General features: G+C 38.1%; 1 protein-coding gene across 12 annotated transcripts in view; it reads left to right on the top strand.

Moving 5' to 3' along the window:
- LOC127454472 (receptor-type tyrosine-protein phosphatase delta-like) overlaps positions 1-19,385 on the top strand; it is a 590,598-nt gene that overhangs the window by 99,806 nt on the left and 471,407 nt on the right. The gene's annotated exons all lie outside the window — the stretch shown is intronic.

The following is a 19,385-nucleotide window of genomic DNA, read 5'->3' as shown; positions in this document are numbered from 1 at the left end:
TCTTTGCTGGTTGCTTTTTGCTATTCAGTTACATGAATGGGGACTAAAAAAAGCACCAGAAAGGATGCAAAAGTACTTAAAAGTATCACAAAAGCCATACATCTAATGTGTAGATTCTATATTTCGAGTTATTTACTGAAAATTTTGAAATCCACTCAAGCTCTTTTAAAATTTATGAGAGTTCATGAGAGTAGTTGTAGTTGTGCTGTCTGATTCATCAGCAAATCATTTTTTTTGTTTTTTGTTTCAATGAAACAGTTGATAAAGTTCACAAAAATGGTCTGAATGATTCGTTCATGAATCGGACTCATCCAATTCTCAAGTTCATTCTCAGTGACTAACACCTTAAATTTGGGTGTGTTCCTCACTAAAGCTCTCGTATGACTTCAGAAGATTTGGAATATAGCACACATGTCATATGGACCACTTTGATGATACTTTTGCATCCTTTTTGAAGCTTGAAAGCTTCAGTTTACATTCACTGTGATGGAAACAAGACACCAGTGCATTCTTCAAAATAAATGACATGAGGGTGAGTAAATAATGACAGAATGTTTATTTTTGTTTGAACTGTCACTTTAAACTCAGATGAACTTTAATCTATTAGTTCTGTGGGATCAGGGCCAGTTTCTCATTCACTCTTGTCTTCCCTCCTTCACTAATATCTGGTAGATCACATTTAAGTGTATCAGGTTCCTCATTGGCTGTGGGATAATGAAGTCTAATCCAATCATGTGTGTCTTCAGTGGAGTGTGTCTCCTGTCCTCCTCCATGTCTAGAAGGCCCCTTTCAGTGAGGAATCCTTCCTCTCATCGCACGGTAATGAGCTGCTAATGCAGCCACAGCAGGGAGAGCGGGCAGAGCACACGTGCATCAGACCAGTGCAAATCTTTAGCAACTACACAGCAGTGCCCTAGAAACCATCTAGAAACCCCTAGCATCCGCACAGCAACAAGCTGAAACACACTCAGAACACCTAAATGAAATACCATGAAATACCCTAGCAACTGCATAACAATGTCATAACCATCAAAAACACCTTAGCAATCACAGAGCAGTGCCCTAGCAACCATTCAAAATACCATAGAAAAAATCCAAAACATCTAACACACCGCAGCACCCTAGCAACCATTTAGAACCCCCTTGCAACCACACAACACACTAAAGCCCACTCAGAACACCCACATAGCAACTTGCTAAAAACACACAAAGCAACCATCTAAAACAACTTAGCAACCACAAAGCAGTGCCCTAGCAACCTTCTAGAACCCCCTAGCAACCATAAAACAACAAACTAAAGCCCACTTAGAACACCATAACAACCACATAACAACTTGCTAAAAACACTCAGAACACCCTAGCATTGTGGCGGTGAGTTTTGCACATTTTCTTTAGAGAGTTTATTGCTCATGCCATCATCATCTTGTTCCTTCTGAAGATACATCTCCATTCAGTCTCTCCAATGAATCCATTTCAGAAGTCTGTTTAGTGATGACAAATTAATGACGTCAGGAAACACGCGGGACTTGCGAGTTGCGAGCAGAGCTTCCGGTCACATCCGCTGTTAAACAGGCAGATGAAAGCAGATGCTGATGAAAACGCCTGTCTTCAGAAGTGTGTTATTTGTACCTGTCAGTTGTGTATCACTGTGTCTCAGAGAATCTGTCAGCTGCTTGCTGCAAAACATCAAGTTCTCCTGCGCACCACAGCGGCATCTGTGTGTGTTGACATTAGAGGTCTGCACGGGCCTTAAAATGAAACCCGAACCTGACCCGTACCCGAGACCATGTGGACCCTACCCAGCCCGAGCGATACCGTCAGATTTTAAGCCTGAACCCGACTCGAACCCGAAATCACTCACTATCTTTATAATTTCTTCTCCTAGCAAGTACTGTTGCAATAGGCTGTATTTTATGTATGCATATAGACAACATTCGTAACAGTACTAAAACAGTAAACATACAGTTTTAACAAAACACGGCAGCCCCTTAGTACACTAGAGCAGAAGGGGAAAAAAGCATTACCTTACCGTTTATTTGCTGAAACTTCACTTGGTGCAGAACAATCTGGAATAATAAGAAACAATGCAACAGTCCCCTCTATGCAGCCTGAACTTGTTTAGAATGTTGAATCTTTGTGACAACTGCGTTAAAACAATCTAGACGCACCACAAAGAATGAAACAGAGCGCAGGTGTCTAAACATTTTAGACAATTTGATGTTCTTTTTAACTAGACACAGTGTTTAAAATGTGCCAGTCCTGCGCGAGATGCTGGCACAACAGACAAAGACAATCGTTCAGCATGTGTTTACATAGGAAAACAACAGGAAAACAGAACAGATGCACGCAAAAACATGTTTGGTGTGAACAGCCCCTAACTCGTCCATTCGCACGTGTCTGTGAGTGAGAACATGTGTGCGAAACAAGTTCGGTAGGCCGTTTTGTTTTTCTTCAATAAATGCAAACCTGAACCCAACCCGAAACCGAAGTCCTACTTGAGAAACTGACCCAAACCCAGCCCAAAACCCATCGGGTTCTCGGGTCACGCCGGGCCCGGGTCAGGTTGCAGACCTCTAGTCGACATCCCTCAGCCACTTGTTAGCATCTCTTCTGCAGCTTGAAATGTTTCGTCTGTCGCTTCTCAGTTTGTTTTGTCAAGTTCATCTGTAAAAGAAAATCATGTTCTGGTCATCATGACTTTGTTCCCTGGTGAACTGATATTAACCTCCTGGAAGTTACATAGCAGTCAGCCAATCAGATTGGAGCTTGTGATTTTGAGAAAGTTCTTGCCATATTTGTGTTTCATAATACTGTTCAAAAACACAGAGCGGTTGACAGTGCAAGCTAGCATTTATCAAAACTACATCACTTCCAATAACATCTGATCTCAGGACAGTTATACCTGTCACACATTTTCATTTTTGTACTGTATATACAGTACTTGTTCTGTTTTCTGTTGACCCAGTTAAGTCGTGTCCTATAAACATTCTCACACCTCATAACTATTTACTGTGGAAATAGTAACTATTATGTGTGAACACAGAGGTAAACATTGAGAATAAAAATAGAGAGAATGGAAATGATATATTGCAATAGTGATGAAATGTTTGCATATTATGGCACGTATTATATGGAGTGGAATAACTGAATATAAATTCTGTAAACTATAGAGTGAATCTTTGTCTTTCTGTAACAGTGTTTTAGTTTAATGGTAAAGTAGCAGTTTATATGTAATATTATGATAATAAGGGAGATGGGGGCTAGTTGTCACAGTTTTTACTCCAGTGAAGGTTTATTTTTAAAAGTCAGTTTCTGTATAGATACAAACTTTAAAGTCTTGACTACAAACAAACCAACAAACAAACAGCTATTTAACATTTCCACTGATACTGCCCAGGAAAAAAAAAAGTTTTTCATTAAACAGACGGTGAACCCAATAATGGGGCATGTTGTCACATAATATGGGGTAAGATGTAACAATGGGAACATGTTGTTTATTGACACTTATATCTAAACTTAAAAAATATGTTGTTTTAAATTATTTTAAATGAAATACACAATTTTAATGGATTTATAGTCGATGGTAAAACAATTATGAAACAAATTGTAAAAGACAACAAATTATTTATTTTTGTATTTTTTTGCAGAAATTGTATTTTATTTATTGTATTCATTAATATTCAACATTTTAAAAATGTGACAACTTGCCCCAACCTCACATTTATAAAATACAAATAAAAACTTGTGTCCTGAAAACACAGTTGAACCTTTCAGTTGAAAGCTAACATCTTTTTATAGTTGACTCTTGTCTGAATTTAAGCTAGTGTGCTTTTATTGTGTACACTTGTTTACCAAACAACTACAGCAAAAAATATAATGATATTGGAGTTTTAGTTTGAAGGACAGAATTCACAAAAATTATTCTAATTTAAGAGGGGTTTGAACTAGTGAAAGCAACATACAAACCACTCCTAGAGAAAACACACATATGTGTACTTGGACTTTTGTCTCAAAACCTTATATTTACTGACATATAGCCCTTGTGACGACTTCCCCATGTGACAGCTTGCCCGGGTCTTTATCATAGAACACATGCTGTTATTACTCTAAATGAAATATGGAGACACATCAGTCCGGACTGTGAGTGTGAAACAGACCGAAACTTTTAAATAGCAGTGTCTAGTTTGAGCAAAGCCTCATTAATAATTAATGATGTTTAATCAATGATTGGACTCACTGGAGCCCGCAGATACATTCACTGACTTCACATGATCAAACCAGAGCTCTCTATCTGTGTGTGTGTGTGTGTTATTATAGAATAAATATAAACTGTGTACTATAATAAGAAACATTGTGTCATAATGTTATAGTTTGAGTTATAATGTATTATAGAGTATTACAGTATGTGTCATAATTAGTGGAGATGCACTGATGCATCAGTCAAATGTCGATATTGGCCGATAAAAGCCATTACTGTATCTGCACCAGTGGTTCCCAAACGTGTTCCTGGAGCCCCCCAACACTACACATTTTGGATATCTCCCTAATCAAACATACCTGATTCAACTCATCAGCTCATTAGTGGAGATTCCAAGACCTGAATTGGGTATGTCAAAAATGGGATATATACAAAATGTGCAGTGTTGGGGGGTCACCAAGAAAAGGGATGAGAACCACTGATCTGCACTCATGTGCTTTTTGTTTGATCCAACATTATTGGCGTTGTTGGCAGGATAAGAAGACTGTGAACTGAGGGAAACTGGGCAGAACTCACACTGAAAGACTACGAAGGTTTCTGTAAGCCATAAATCCCTAATTTATGGCTTCCAGAAACCTTCGTAGTCTTTCAGTGTGAGTTCTGCCCAGGTTCCCTCAGTTCACCTTCTTCTATCCTGTTCCTGACGCCAAGAATCCGAGAGCTGTTAATCTGAAACATGGACGACATGTAGAGACATAGAGAATCAAGCTGTGTAATTAATTATCAGTGATTTGAAACAAGGTAGCATAAAAAAGCAGTACCACCAAACTATCACTATCGGCAGTTGTTGTTCTAAATAATCGGATATCGTATCGTATCATCAGATATTGTTCTAAATAATCAGATATCATTATCTGCAGATGTTGTTAATAATTGGATATTGTATCATCAGATGTTGTTCTAAATAATCAGATATCATTATCGGCAGATGTTGTTCTAAATAATCGGATATCATTATTGGCAGATGTTGTTCTAAATGATCGGATATCAGTATTGGCAGATGTTGTTCTAAATAATCAGATATCAGTATTGGCAGATGTTGTTCTAAATAATCAGATATCAGTATTGGCAGATGTTGTTCTAAATAATCAGATATCAGTATTGGCAGATGTTGTTCTAAATAATCAGATATCAGTATTGGCAGATGTTGTTCTAAATAATCAGATATCAGTATTGGCAGATGTTGTTCTAAATAATCAGATATCAGTATTGGCAGATGTTGTTCTAAATAATCAGATATCATTATCGGCAGATGTTGTTCTAAATAATCGGATATCAGTATTGGCAGATGTTGTTCTAAATAATCAGATATCAGTATTGGCAGATGTTGTTCTAAATAATCAGATATCATTATCGGCAGATGTTGTTCTAAATAATCGGATATCAGTATCGGCAGATTTTCTAAATAATCAGATATCAGTATCGGCAGATGTTGTTCTAAATAATTGGATATCGGTATTGGCAGATGTTGTTCTAAATAATCGGATATCAGTATCGGCAGATGTTGTTCTAAATAATCGGATATCAGTATCGGCAGATGTTGTTCTAAATAATCGGATATCAGTATCGGCAGATGTTGTTCTAAATAATCAGATATCAGTATCGGCAGATGTTGTTCTAAATAATCAGATATCAGTATCGGCAGATGTTGTTCTAAATAATCGGATATCAGTATCGGCAGATGTTGTTCTAAATAATGAGATATCAGTATCGGCAGATGTTGGTGTAAATAATGAGATATCAGTATCGGCAGATGTTGGTGTAAATAATGAGATATCAGTATCGGCAGATTTTCTAAATAATCAGATATCATTATCGGCAAATGTTGTTCTAAATAATCGGATATTGTATCAGCAGATGTTGTTTGAAATAATCAGATATCATTATCGGCAGATTTTGTTCTATATAATCAGATATCAGTATTGGCAGATGTTCTAAATAATCAGATATCATTATCGGCAGATGTTCTAAATAATCGTATATCAGTATCGGCAGATGTTGTTCTAAATAATCCGATATTGTATCAGCAGATGTGATATGCTGATTAATTTAATGAATCACATATAAACTCAGCAAAGAAATGTCCTTTTTTCAGGACACTGTATTTTAAAGATAACTTTGTACAAATCCAAATAACTTTACAGATCTTTATTGTAAAGGGTTTAAACAATGTTTTCTATGCTTGTTCAATGAACCATAAACCATTAATGAACATGAACCTGTGGAACGGTCGTTAAGACACTAACAGCTTACAGACGTTAGGCAATTAAGGTCACAGTTATGAAAACTTAGGACACTAAAGAGACCTTTCTATGGACTCTGAAAAGCACCAAAAAAAAAAGATGCCCTGGGACCCTGCTCATCTGCGTGAACATGCCTTAGGCATGCTGCATGGAGGCATGAGGACTGAAGAAATTGCAATGTCCTTACTGTGAGACGCCTAAGACAGCGCTACAGGGAGACAGAAAGGACATCTGATCATACTTGCGGTGGCAGACCACGTGTAACAACACCTGCACAGGATCGGTACATCCGAATATCACACCTGCGGGACAGGTACGGGATGGCAACAACAACTGCCCGAGTTACATCAGGAACTCACAATCCCTCCATCAGTGCTCAGACTGTCCGCAATAGGCTGAGAGAGGCTGGACTGAGGGCTTGTAGGCCTGTTGTAAGGCAGGTCCTTACCAGACATCACCGGCAACAATGTCGCCTATGGGCACAAAACCACCTTTGCTGGACCAGACAGGACTGGCAAAAAGTGCTCTTCACTGATGAGTCATGGTTTTGCCTCACCAGGGGTGATGGTCAGACTCGCATTTATCGTCGAAGGAATGAGCGTTACACGAGGCCTGTACTCTGGAGCGGGATCGATTTGGAGGTGGAGGGTCCGTCATGGTCTGGGGCGGTGTGTCACAGCATCATCGGACTGAGCTTGTTGTCATTGCAGGCAATCTCAACGCTGTGCGTTACAGGGAAGACATCCTCCTCCCTCATGTGGTACCCTTCCTGCAGGCTCATCCTGACATGACCCTCCGGCATGACAATGCCACCAGCTATACTGCTCATTCTGTGCATGATTTCCTGCAAGACAGGAATGTCAGTGTTCTTCCATGGCCAGTGAAGAGTCCAGATCTCAATCCCATTGAGCACATCTGGCACCTGTTGGATCAGAGGGTGAGGGCTAGGGCCATTCCTCCCAGAAATGTCCAGGAACTTGCAAGTGCCTTGGTGGAAGAGTGGGGTAACATCTCACAGCAAGAACTGGCAAATCTGGTGCAGTCCATGAGGAGGAGATGCACTGCAGTATTAATGCAGCTGGTGGCCACACCAGATACTGACTGATACTTTTGACCTTCCCCCCCTGCCCAGGGACACATTATTCCATTTCTGTTAGTCACATGTCTGTGAAACTTGTTCAGTTTATGTCTTAGTTGTTGAATCTTTTTATGTTCATACAAATATTTACACATGTTAAGTTTGCTGAAAATAAAAGAAGTTGAATGTGAGAGGATGTTTCTTTTTTGCTGAGTTTATTAATATTTGCAGAAAAAGTCCCCCCAAATTAAAATGATTCAAAATATAATTATTTAATAATTATAATTATGTAAATTATAAATATTTTTATATAACATGTCAATTCAGATAATTCAAATGCATTACATTAATGTGGCAGATGAGTAAAGCATTGATTAGACACTATAAAAAGTGGCTTTAGAAGTCAATATATTGTTTATTGCTATATGATTTAACAATATTGTCCTTCAGTTCATAGCAATCCATTTTACATTTGAATTTGTCAATCTGTCTGAGATAGATTTATTATAAGAGCTTTTCTAAGGAGAAGAATATCAACTCTGAATTCTATAGTGGCAACATGAGGGGGACCTACACAATATTGGGCAGGTTGTTTAATGTTGTGGCTGATCGGTGGATATATATATATGTGTGTGTGTGTGTGTGTGTGTGTGTGTGTATGTTTAATACTGTATGTTTTATTTAAAACTTTTTTATTTTTATTTTTAATATAAAGTATATTAAATATTTAAAAAGCTAAATATTTAATATTTTAAAAAATACTTTTCATTACACACTAAACAGAGTTCAAGTTATCAAATATTGTAAGTTCAGTATGCTGTTAATCATATCAGTAGTTAGTAATGCAGATACAGTACACACATAACATGTTATTTTTTTTATTAATTTCACACTTTTATTTTTTAGGTATTAAACATGAAAAAGTCAGACAGTTATTTCTGACATGCTTGTAGAATAACACTTGTATTGTTTTTCAATTAGGCAAATTACTATAGACTAACCATCACCCCCAAAAAACAACTTTTGGCATTTTAAAATTGAATAAATATATGTGGCCCATTTTTGCTTTTTAGGATGTTGAAAAGTTTTTTTGTTTTTTGTTTCATGAAGTATATAATTGTTATCCATAAAGTATAGCTGGGTCATAAACACACACACACACACACACACACAAACACACTGACACACAATAACACACACACACACAATAACACACACACACAAACACACACATGTTGGTTTAGCTATCCTTGTGACGACCCTCCATAGACATAATGATTTTTATACTGTACAAACTATAGATTCTATCCCCTAACCCTAACCCTACACCTAAACCTAACCCTCACAAAAACCTTTCTACAGTTTTACATTTTCAATAAAACATCATTTAATATGTTATTTCCCTTGTGAGGACCACCCAAAAAGTCCTCATAACCAGAAATATCCTCACAGAACAGGTTGGTTCTCAGTACTTGGTCCTCACAAGTATAGCAAAACCTGTACACACACACACACACACACACACACTCACACACACACACATGTTGGTTTAGCTATCCTTGTGAGGACCCTCCATAGACATAATGATTTTTATACTGTAAAAACTATAGATTCTATCTCCTAACCCTAACCCTACCCCTAAACCTAACCCTCACAGAAACCTTTCTGCATTTTAACATTTTTAAAAAACATAATTTAATATGTTATTTCCCTTGTGAGGACCGCTGGCTGGTCCTCACAACGTAGGTGATCTCAGGTTTTACTATCCTTGTGGGGACATTTGTTCCCCACAAGGATAGTAAAACCTGTATACACTCACTCACACACACACACACGCACACATACACACACACATCTATCAAAAATAATGATTAATTATTAAAATCAATAGAACGTTGATTAGAATCAGTGTTAGCTTTTTAATCCTTTAAATCAGCAATCATCAAAGATAACCATCAATTATCAAATTCAATAGAATATTAATTATTATCAAAGATAATCATTCATTATTAAAATCAATGAAACATTGATTAGAATTAACACTAGCTTATTGATCCTTCAAATTCAACAATCATCAAAGATAATTATCAATTATCAAAATCAATAGAATATTAATAAGGATTAATATCGCCGGGGCACCACCCTGGAATCAGGGACTAATAACCAGATAGTATAACAGTCTCAATATTAGATTGTTCTCTTAGGAAAATCAACATTCAAAAGGAAAAAATGAAGGCTTGAATCCGAGCACTGACATCCCCTGCCAGCCCTTGACACAGATGTATGTAAAACAAACCAAAACACTTATCTTTGAAATATAACAAAGTTTATTAATGCAATAATATTAATTAATAATCAATACAATGCAGTCAATAAACTTCTGACTTACAACTACAAACTAAACAGTGACATGATTAGATATGGTAACCAAAATAAACCTATAACGCATGAGAGGAAGGTGTGTGTGTGTGTGTGTGTGCATGTGTGAGGAGTGATGCGCACAAAATGGCGGACGTGACTCTCGTGGAGAGTATGTCATACGAGGTTTCCGTCCAGAGAATATGGCCGCAAATGTGGGCGGAGAGAAGCCGGTTAATGCCATCTGCTCGTTTACCGCGTGTCTCCGCTTGTACGATAATTTAGGGACAAAGCTGAGCTTTATCACTAAGTTATCTACTAGCCAAATGTGTGTGCGGGAATGTTTGTGAGGGGTCGTGTGTGTGTGGTTAGTACGAAAGAGAGAGAATAAAGTGGTGGCACTGAAGCCGGTTTCGTGATTTTGGGAGAGAAAGCATCTGTTAGTTTATCACTCAGAGACACGGTGAACGGCTCATAAACCGCCCCGTGGTCTTTGGTTCTTTAATGGATAAACTCAGTGTGCCGGTCTCACCCGTGATGGCGGAACTACACAACAGTCCAATGAGGTTGGACTACAACACAGCAAAATCTAATTCGTGATAACAGTACATTACATTAATACCTTGAGTATTATTAGCAGCAATGAGCGGACTCACCGGTCCGTAAACTGTACAAGCAATAACCTTGATACACAAGAATGACACACTATAATATTCTATCTCTGCCCAGACGTAAACCTCTTACTTGGATCATGTGAGGACGCAGGTAGAATGTGTGTTCATCCGTCCTTTAATTCCGACTCGGTTCCTCAAGGCTTGAGTGATGACGGGAGGCCGTTTCCTCGCTCTGTTGGCGGGCGGTACGGCTGCTGATTCTCAGCGGGCTGGCGGAGAAATCAGTGATGTCGACCAGTTGAAGAGGGAAGAGAAATCTTCTTTCTTCATTTCTGCAGGCAAATGGATGAAGATGCGGATTGCTCACCGGTCTCCTTCGGATCCGTTAGAGTGTTCGGTGGAACATAGAGTAATCTCAACTCGTCCAGCAAGATGGAGATTGTATGGCCACAGTTTCAAGTCTTACGTTACTTCCTTGTGCAACGGGGTTACACCTGAGAGCAGCGATGAGTTGCGTCTATGCACCACACGCAAATGTTGCTGGAAGGGATGCCCAGAAGGATCTCAGAGGTATTTCTACTCCCAACGACGTCATGGTTGAGGGGCGTTCTGTCTTGCGCCTCATCCAGTAGGAGTTGAGAATTCGATCCTTTGGAATTTCACACATAGGTGCAAAGTGAGCAAGGCTTCATGGGATTTGTAGTCTGTTTTGGACTCCCTTTGTTTGATTTTGGTGCGGTTTTTATCAGTAAGATTTATGAATGTGTGTGTAGGCCTCAGTCAGGCTTTACGACTGTGTTAGGCCTGCCTTTTTCTTATATCTGAATACATGAGGCCCAACAACATACACACACACACACATACACACACATATATATACACACACACACACACACACAATCACACAAACACACACAATCACAAACACACACACAATCACACTCTCTCTCTCTCACACACACACACACACACACAATCACACTCTCTTACACACACACACACACACACACACATAATCACACTCTCTCTCTCTCTCACACACACACTCACACACACACTCATACACACTCACTGACGTGTGTTTTGAAATGTTCACTGATTCATGAACAGAACTGAGACGGTTAAATAATCTCTGATACTCCTGCAGCAAGTGAACTACAGGCATCTTTCCCACATAATCTTTTATTACCATTGATAGCGTGACTTGAATTTCGAGGTTATAATTTTGCTTACTCGCATGTATTTCACTGAGATGGTGTAATATAATCTTAATGTTTACTCATTTGTATAATGTATCATATAAATGCTAAGCTAGAGTGTTACGGGATTTCTGTGTCTCCGCTGTATTAACGTTTGATGCATTTGAAACTGTGTCTATGAAGTTCTTTGCAAATTCAAACATGAAGCAGAACTCGATGTATGCAAATGAACACCAGCAAAATGTTAGTCCTGAAATCGTCTTCATATTTACTCTCAACAATGATGTGATGACAGCAAAAGGTGACTGAGACTAACATTCTGCCCAACATCGAAAGAAGAAAGTCATATGGCTTTGGAAATGACAACAGCATTTTTATTTTTGGCTGAACTATTCCCTTACCTCAGTTTCATTATGATTTGGCTTTGGTCCAGACAGTCATCTCGACTCTTTATTGTTCAGCTGGTTGAGTTTCTCATCTGCTGGTTGGGTTAAAATGAAACATGCGCTCGGAGACTGCTTGCTGTCACATGCTAATTGATATACAATCCGAGCGGAATCACATTTAACTGGGACTAGAGATGATGGTAGCTGCTGTTATTTGGTTAATAGGTATGTGATGTCATGAACTTGCTAAGAGAACTAAGAAATTGACAAATGAGGTCGAAGGATGGCAAACTACAGTCTGTTTTGCAAAATGGAAAAACATTATTTTTAATTTTTAACATTTACATCAATCAAACGTTTGGACACACCATTGCATTCTTTAATTATGACAACTTGCGGGAGTCACGTGATGCCATGTGAAGTTCGGACTTGTGAACAGCGAGCTCTGCGCACTTTGTTAGTTTTGATACTTTTAATGATATAAACCAGTGAAATTCGATACACCCTGATCAATAATTGTTCTAGGAAGACAATATGTCAAAGAATTTAAAGTTCTCGGGCTCTGGAGACATTAAAAGACACTTACGTGCTCAAGCTGACACCCCACCGGAGGCCTCAAGCCAGGGAGTCGATTTTGCCGGAGAGGTGAAAGAAATTTGGCGAGAATTGCTGAACGTATTGGCAATGCTGACGAAGGTCTTTGCTGACTTGCAGGATCTTTCTGCAATACGTCGATCGATCACGGACATAGAGATGAAATTCACTGAGATGGTTACAAGAGTTAGGGATATTGAGAAACAGATCAATTATCTGGAGTCATCGGAGAAGGAATTAGCTGCTAATCCGCTAGTGTCCAAGGCAGATTTGGAGCACGTCTGGGAGAAGTTGGAGGATTTGGAGAATCGTAACCGGCAGAATAACGTCCAAATTGTTGGAATTCCTGAGGGAGCAGAGGGTCAGAATATGGTGGAATTCCTGGATGGGCTCTTTCTGAATCTGCTTGACATAACAGGCCATAAGCTGGAAATCGAGTGAGCTCACAGTGTCCCAGCTCAGCGATCCGCTGAGGGAGACAGGCCCCGATCAATTCTGGCCATATTTCTGATATCATCTAATAAAGATCTCGTGTTATGCGAGGCGAGGATTATAGGAAGGCTTTCTTAGAAGAACCACAGCATTTTCTTGTTCCTGGACTTTGCGAATTCAACAAGAGAACCATGATCGATTCCAGGAATACAAGAAACTCTTACATCAATGGAAGGTCGCTTTTGCACTGATATTCCTGGCCAAATTGAGAATAGATACTAAGAATGGCCGTAAGGTATTTACATGTCCCCAGCAAGCCATGTCCTTCATAAAGTCAGTGCACTAAGTCATTTTGTGGTACTCACGTTGCAGCCAAGTGAGCGTGACTCACTGAACATTTACTTGACTGTCCGAGGAAACTGAGCGGCTTTTTTGTTTTTTTTGTGTGCTGGTTCTGCTAGAGGCTGGAGTTTGTTTTGTGGAGGAACACACCTTCGGGACAGTTATGTGGATGAATCTACACATTCTTTGTGTTTATCCTGCCTATTGGCTAGAATTTGTTTTATAGATTATCTTCTGTTGTATAATTCTGTTTTACAAAATTTGTATAGCAACATTGGACTTGAGCCGGGGCTCTCGTAGGCATACATAGACTGTTTGAGTTTAGAGGGATGGACGGCGGTTGCTGTCGTGCGTGGGGTTAATGCACACGTTTTTCTTTTTTTCTGTTTGTTTGGTTCAGGGGGGAGTTTGGGGTTTGATTGTTGCACTAATGTGGAATGTGGTCTTTATAATTTTATTTTTGACACACAGTCTATTTTTTCTAATATGTCAAAATGTCAGATATTAATATGAGTGGATTGTCTCTCTCCACATGGAATGTGAATGGGTTGGGGCACCCCATAAAACGAAGGAAGGTTATTTCTTTTCTTAAACGTAAGAAATATGATATAGTGTTTCTTCAAGAAACGCATCTTTCCCTGCAGGAAGCTGAAAATTTTGGGAAGATATGGGGTGGACATGTTTTCTTTAGTGCTGGCTCAAGTAAGAGCAGGGGAGTCATTATACTGATAAATAAACATAAACAATTAAAATGTCTCAAACAGATTAAAGTTAAGTTAGGAAGAGTTGTTATTGTTTTAGCAGAAATTCAGGGGCAACGTTTGATTTTGGCTAATATTTACGCACCTAACACTGATGATCAGGGCTTTTTTATAGATCTTGAAGGGATGTTGCAAGCCTCTGGCACCCCTCATGATATAATAATGGGAGGAGACTTTAATCTGTTGATGGACTCAGTCCTTGATCATAGTGAAGCAAAAGTGTGTAAACCCCCTAGAGCAACATTGACGCTTCACAGGATGTGTAAAAATCTTGGTCTTACAGATATTTGGAGACTTTTGAACCCATCCGGTAGGGACTATAATTTTTTTTCATCAGTCCATAAGATTTATTCTAGAATAGATTTTTTTTATAGCTATGTCCCTCATTTCATCTGTTGTTGATTGCGCAATTGGAAACATCTTAGTCTCAGATCACGCCCTGGTGAGTTTAGAGGTATTGCCACATACAGAGAAAAAGAAATCATCTAGTTGGTGCTTTAATGGATCCCTTTTGCAAAATCCTGAATTCCAACAAATGTTAAAGTCTGAAATCAATGTTTATATGGAGACCAACTGGTGCTAAGTATCCTCTGTGGGCATGGCTTGGGTGGCACTTAAGGCGGTTCTTAGGGGTCGGATCATACAGTATGCCTCATTCATCAAAAAATCCAAAGCACGGAAACTCATGGAGTTGGAAGGGAATATTAAAAGTGCTGAGGCAGAGCTGAGGCGGCGAATGTCATCTGATGGCCTCAGAGTATTGACCCGATTGAAATACTATTTTGTCGTGGAAGGTAGAGTTTTGGCTATTCAGGGCAAGACAGTCATACTTTGAATCGGGGACAAAGCAGGGAAGCTTTTGGCTAGATATATAAAACACCATTCCCTCAGTGAAATCTGTTGGTGGTGAAATTTTTACCTCAGCCATTAATATTAATAATGCTTTTAAAGGATTCTGTCTTGATCTTTATAGTTCCACATCTTCGTCTACTGATGAAGATATTTGAAACTTTGTGGAACCATTAGAACTCCCTAAACTTACGACTGAGCAAAAAAATTCTCTTGATTCTGAGATAGCCTTGGAGGAGCTTGGCGAGGTAAGTAAGGCCTTGCCTACAGGCAAAGTTCCGGGGCCAGATGGCACATGACACAACCATGACACAAGCCCGGATCAGTCTGATTCTTAAAAAGGACAAAGATCCAAGCGAGTGTAAGAGTTACCGTCCAATTTCCCTGATCCAGCTAGACGTAAATATAATGTCAAAAATTTTGGCTAACTGATTGAGTAAAGTTATGACATCTCTTATACTTATAGATCAGGTGGGGTTTATTCTGGGCCACAGCTCTTCTGATAACATTAGGCGTTTCATCAATATTGTGTGGTCAGTGGCTAATAATCAGACTCAGGTCGATGTCATCTCACTTGACGCCGAAAAGGCGTTTGATATGGTAGAATGGGATTATCTTTTTAAGATTTTGGAAATGTATGGTTCAGGAATACTTTTATTGGATGGATTAAGTTCTTTTATAGACACCCAGGAGTGGCGGTACAAACAAATGGATTATTTTCAGATTATTTTACTCTGAATAAGGGCACCCGGCAGGGTTGCCCTCTTTCCCCATTATTGTTCTGTCTTGCCCTGGAACCATTAGCAGCCGTGATAAGAAAAGAGGATGATTTACCAGGGGTGGTGGCGGGAGGTATAGCGCATAAGCTTTTGCTTTACGCAGATGATATTTTATTATTCGTCTCCGACCCCACTAGATCTGTTTCTTGCCTCCACAGAATTATTAATTCCTTTTCTAAGTTCTCAGGATATAGAGTGAATTGGTCTAAATCCGAAGCTTTGGCTCTGACAGCGTACTGCCCAGGAACGGCTTTTCAGCCGGGTGTCTTCCAGTGGCCCAAACAGGACATTAAGTATTTGGGCATTTTATTCCCAGCAAATTTGTCTGATTTAGTTAGAATTAATTTTGACCCTTTAATAAAAAGGTTTTCGAGCGATGTTGGCAGGTGGGCTTCATTACATTTATCGATGATTGGGAAGGTTAATGTTATTAAAATGAATTGTATTCCAAAATTCAACTACCTGTTACAATCTCTCCCTGTAGATGTCCCCCTCTCTTATTTCAAGCAATCTGATAGAATAGCGAAGTCCTTCATTTGGAATGGTAAGCGTCTCAGATTACATTTCAATAATTACATAGGCCAATTGACAAAGGTGGGCTTGGCCTTCCCAAGATTTTGTTTTATTATTTTGCATTCGGTTTCAGACATTTGGCTCATTGGTCTCTTCCACCTGAGAGAGCCCCTCCCTGGTATTGTATTGAACAGGAAGTTCTTGCCCCTATTTCGTCATTGCAAAGCCTTTCTATTAAACTAATCAGAGAAGTTAAGTTACACTCCGTTATCTCGCATTTGCACGCGGTATGGACAAAAGTGTCCAGAGTGTTTAACTCAGACATTTATTTAAATGTTGCCTCGAGCATATGGATGAACCCAAAATGATTGATGTTCGGGGGAAGGGGTTTAATGTATATAATTGATTCTGTATGTTATGTTGTGTTTGTTTGTCTTATGAATGGAATCAATAAAAATTGTTAATAACAAAACAAAAAAAATTAAAAATAAAAAAAAAAATAAAAAAAAAATATGACAACTTGCACATTTTAGAATAATAGTAAAGTCATCAAAACTATGAAATAACACAAATGGAAGTAAAATGATTAGTGGTGCACCAATCAGGAAATTCAAGACAGAGACTGATTACCGATATTTACTTTATACTCATGTTACATCAACTATACTCAGATTTAGCTGTATTTTCAAATACATGTAGATTAAAACATCTCTTTTCTAATGAACTGTCTTTATTTAATGCTTATCAAACTCTGTGTTTATAAGTATTTTTTTTAAACCCTCCTATGATATTCAGTAATATATAGAGCAGTACAAGTCTTGGTGACGTTTCTCCATTTGCCGTTTGAACATAAAATAATTTGATAATTCGAAGTGGTCGTAAAAAAAACAAACAAAAAAAAACAAACACCTTTGGTATTCGCAGTCAAAATTGACCACCCATTGTAAATTAATGGGAAGGACCAAAAAACAGAGCAATTTATTTTTTTTTAATCTGTCAAATACAATCAATAAATCAGCCACAATGCAGAAAAAAACCAGACAGAAATTACAGGGTAAGACTCTAAAGCATCATCAGTGCAAAACATACACACCCACTCACACTCAAAATGAACTAGTGAGACTATAACACAGAGATTTGTTTTTATATTTGTCAAAAAAAAAAAAAAACAATAAATCAGTAACAATGCTAAACATACACACTCAGAAATGAAGGGTTGAGACAATAACACACTCACAATGCAGAACACACACACACACACACACACACACAGAACCAGGGCATCAATAAGTGGAGTTCTACAGCCATCTTTTGGTCATTGTTGGCATTACAAGTCATCTGTTATTTTCCAGCTGTTGACAGCAATCTGACACACACACACACACACACACACACACACACACACACACCACACACTCATGTTTGCAAAATAATTTTTTACTATAGAAAGTTTGAAATTGCAAAATGTTTATGATTCTTCTGTTTTATACTCTAATAAAATTTTCTGAATTTTGCAGTTTATTTTTGTTTCATGTTGTTCATTTTCTTGACATTATTATGCATTCATTTTGAGTTATTACATTTGTATATTTGAAATAAATTGTTGGTAGAAAAATGCTTATTCTGTGTCTTCTCTTTGTAACACCATGGTCAGGTTTGACTGCAAGCGTAATGACATTAACTGCAAAAACTGACACTTCAAATCAATTTAAAATGCTAAACTTTGACAAATAATAGTTTGATAATGTCTAAATATATATCCAAATGCATATCTTGTGATAAATATAAAATTAGGTTACAAGTCATCAGATTACACAGTAGGTGTCTGTAGTCATCAACTGACTGTTACTGGCATGACATGGTTTTCAAGTCATGTTCTTTATATTTTGATCACCAGATGGCTCCAATTTATGTCACATTCTCATATTTTATTTAACTTATAGAAGTGTAGGTTCTGAATGTTTATTTTTATTATTAATATTATTCTTATTTTATTTGCTTATTTGTATATGCAAATTAATGTTAACATTTAGAAATGTACATATAAATAAGATCAAAACAGCATAAAGTCCCAAAAGAAATGCATCATTTTATTGTTCTTATTTCAGGGAAGAAGAAATGGTGTCATTATCATCATAAAAAAGTGGTTATACATCTGACCCTTCGGTCAAAAATGACCGTGAATTCCAAAGAGAGGTGCCATTTTTCAATACCATAGGAGGGTTAAGTATGTTTAATGTGTGAATCAGTGTGAATATATGTGCTGTTGTTTAGAGATCACTGGTAAAATCATTCTGATCCTAAGCGTGATGTGAAGGTGAGGAAGACAAAAGAGGATTTTCTTCCATTCTTTCTGTGTATTTTTTTAGGGATAATCTGATTATTGCGTCTTTGTTCTAGAGCTTCAGCATCTCTGTGGAACCTTCAAAAAGAGATTGACTTGAAAAAACAGTGTACATTTATTTATTTCCACAATCACCCAATGAATACATATTACTGTCTCACACACACACACACATTCACTGTCTTTGCTGTTTCTAGGGACACAAATGAATGTGGGAAAATGACAGTACACCTGACCTATCTCTCTCTCTCTCTCTCTCGCTCAGGATATCATTATGGTCGAGTTTCTTTCTTGCTTCCTTACGTAATGAGTCTTGTGTGACCTATTAAATATCTACTCATATACTCTCTATCCTTTGCTTTAGGGTTTCTATTCCATCTCATTTAGTTTTTCTGAGTGTGTGTATGTGTGTCTCTTATTTCTATAACTTTTAGCCATAACAGAGAAAAACACGTCGTTCCTGTTTGCTGTCGATCAACAGAAATGAACAATGGAATCTCAGAATGAGCCACAAAACACTCTCTTTGTTTCTCTCTCTGACCAACCTTAATGTAACTTATCACCCTCATGTCATTCCGATCCCTTGAGTCTTTCTTTATTCCATGAAACACAAAAGATTACAATGTGAGCGCAAT

This window comes from Myxocyprinus asiaticus, chromosome 2 (assembly GCF_019703515.2).
Source record: "Myxocyprinus asiaticus isolate MX2 ecotype Aquarium Trade chromosome 2, UBuf_Myxa_2, whole genome shotgun sequence".
Classification (NCBI taxonomy): Eukaryota; Metazoa; Chordata; class Actinopteri; order Cypriniformes; family Catostomidae; genus Myxocyprinus; species Myxocyprinus asiaticus.
Note: the sequence above shows the minus strand (reverse complement) of the source record. Positions and strands in the feature narration are given on the sequence as shown.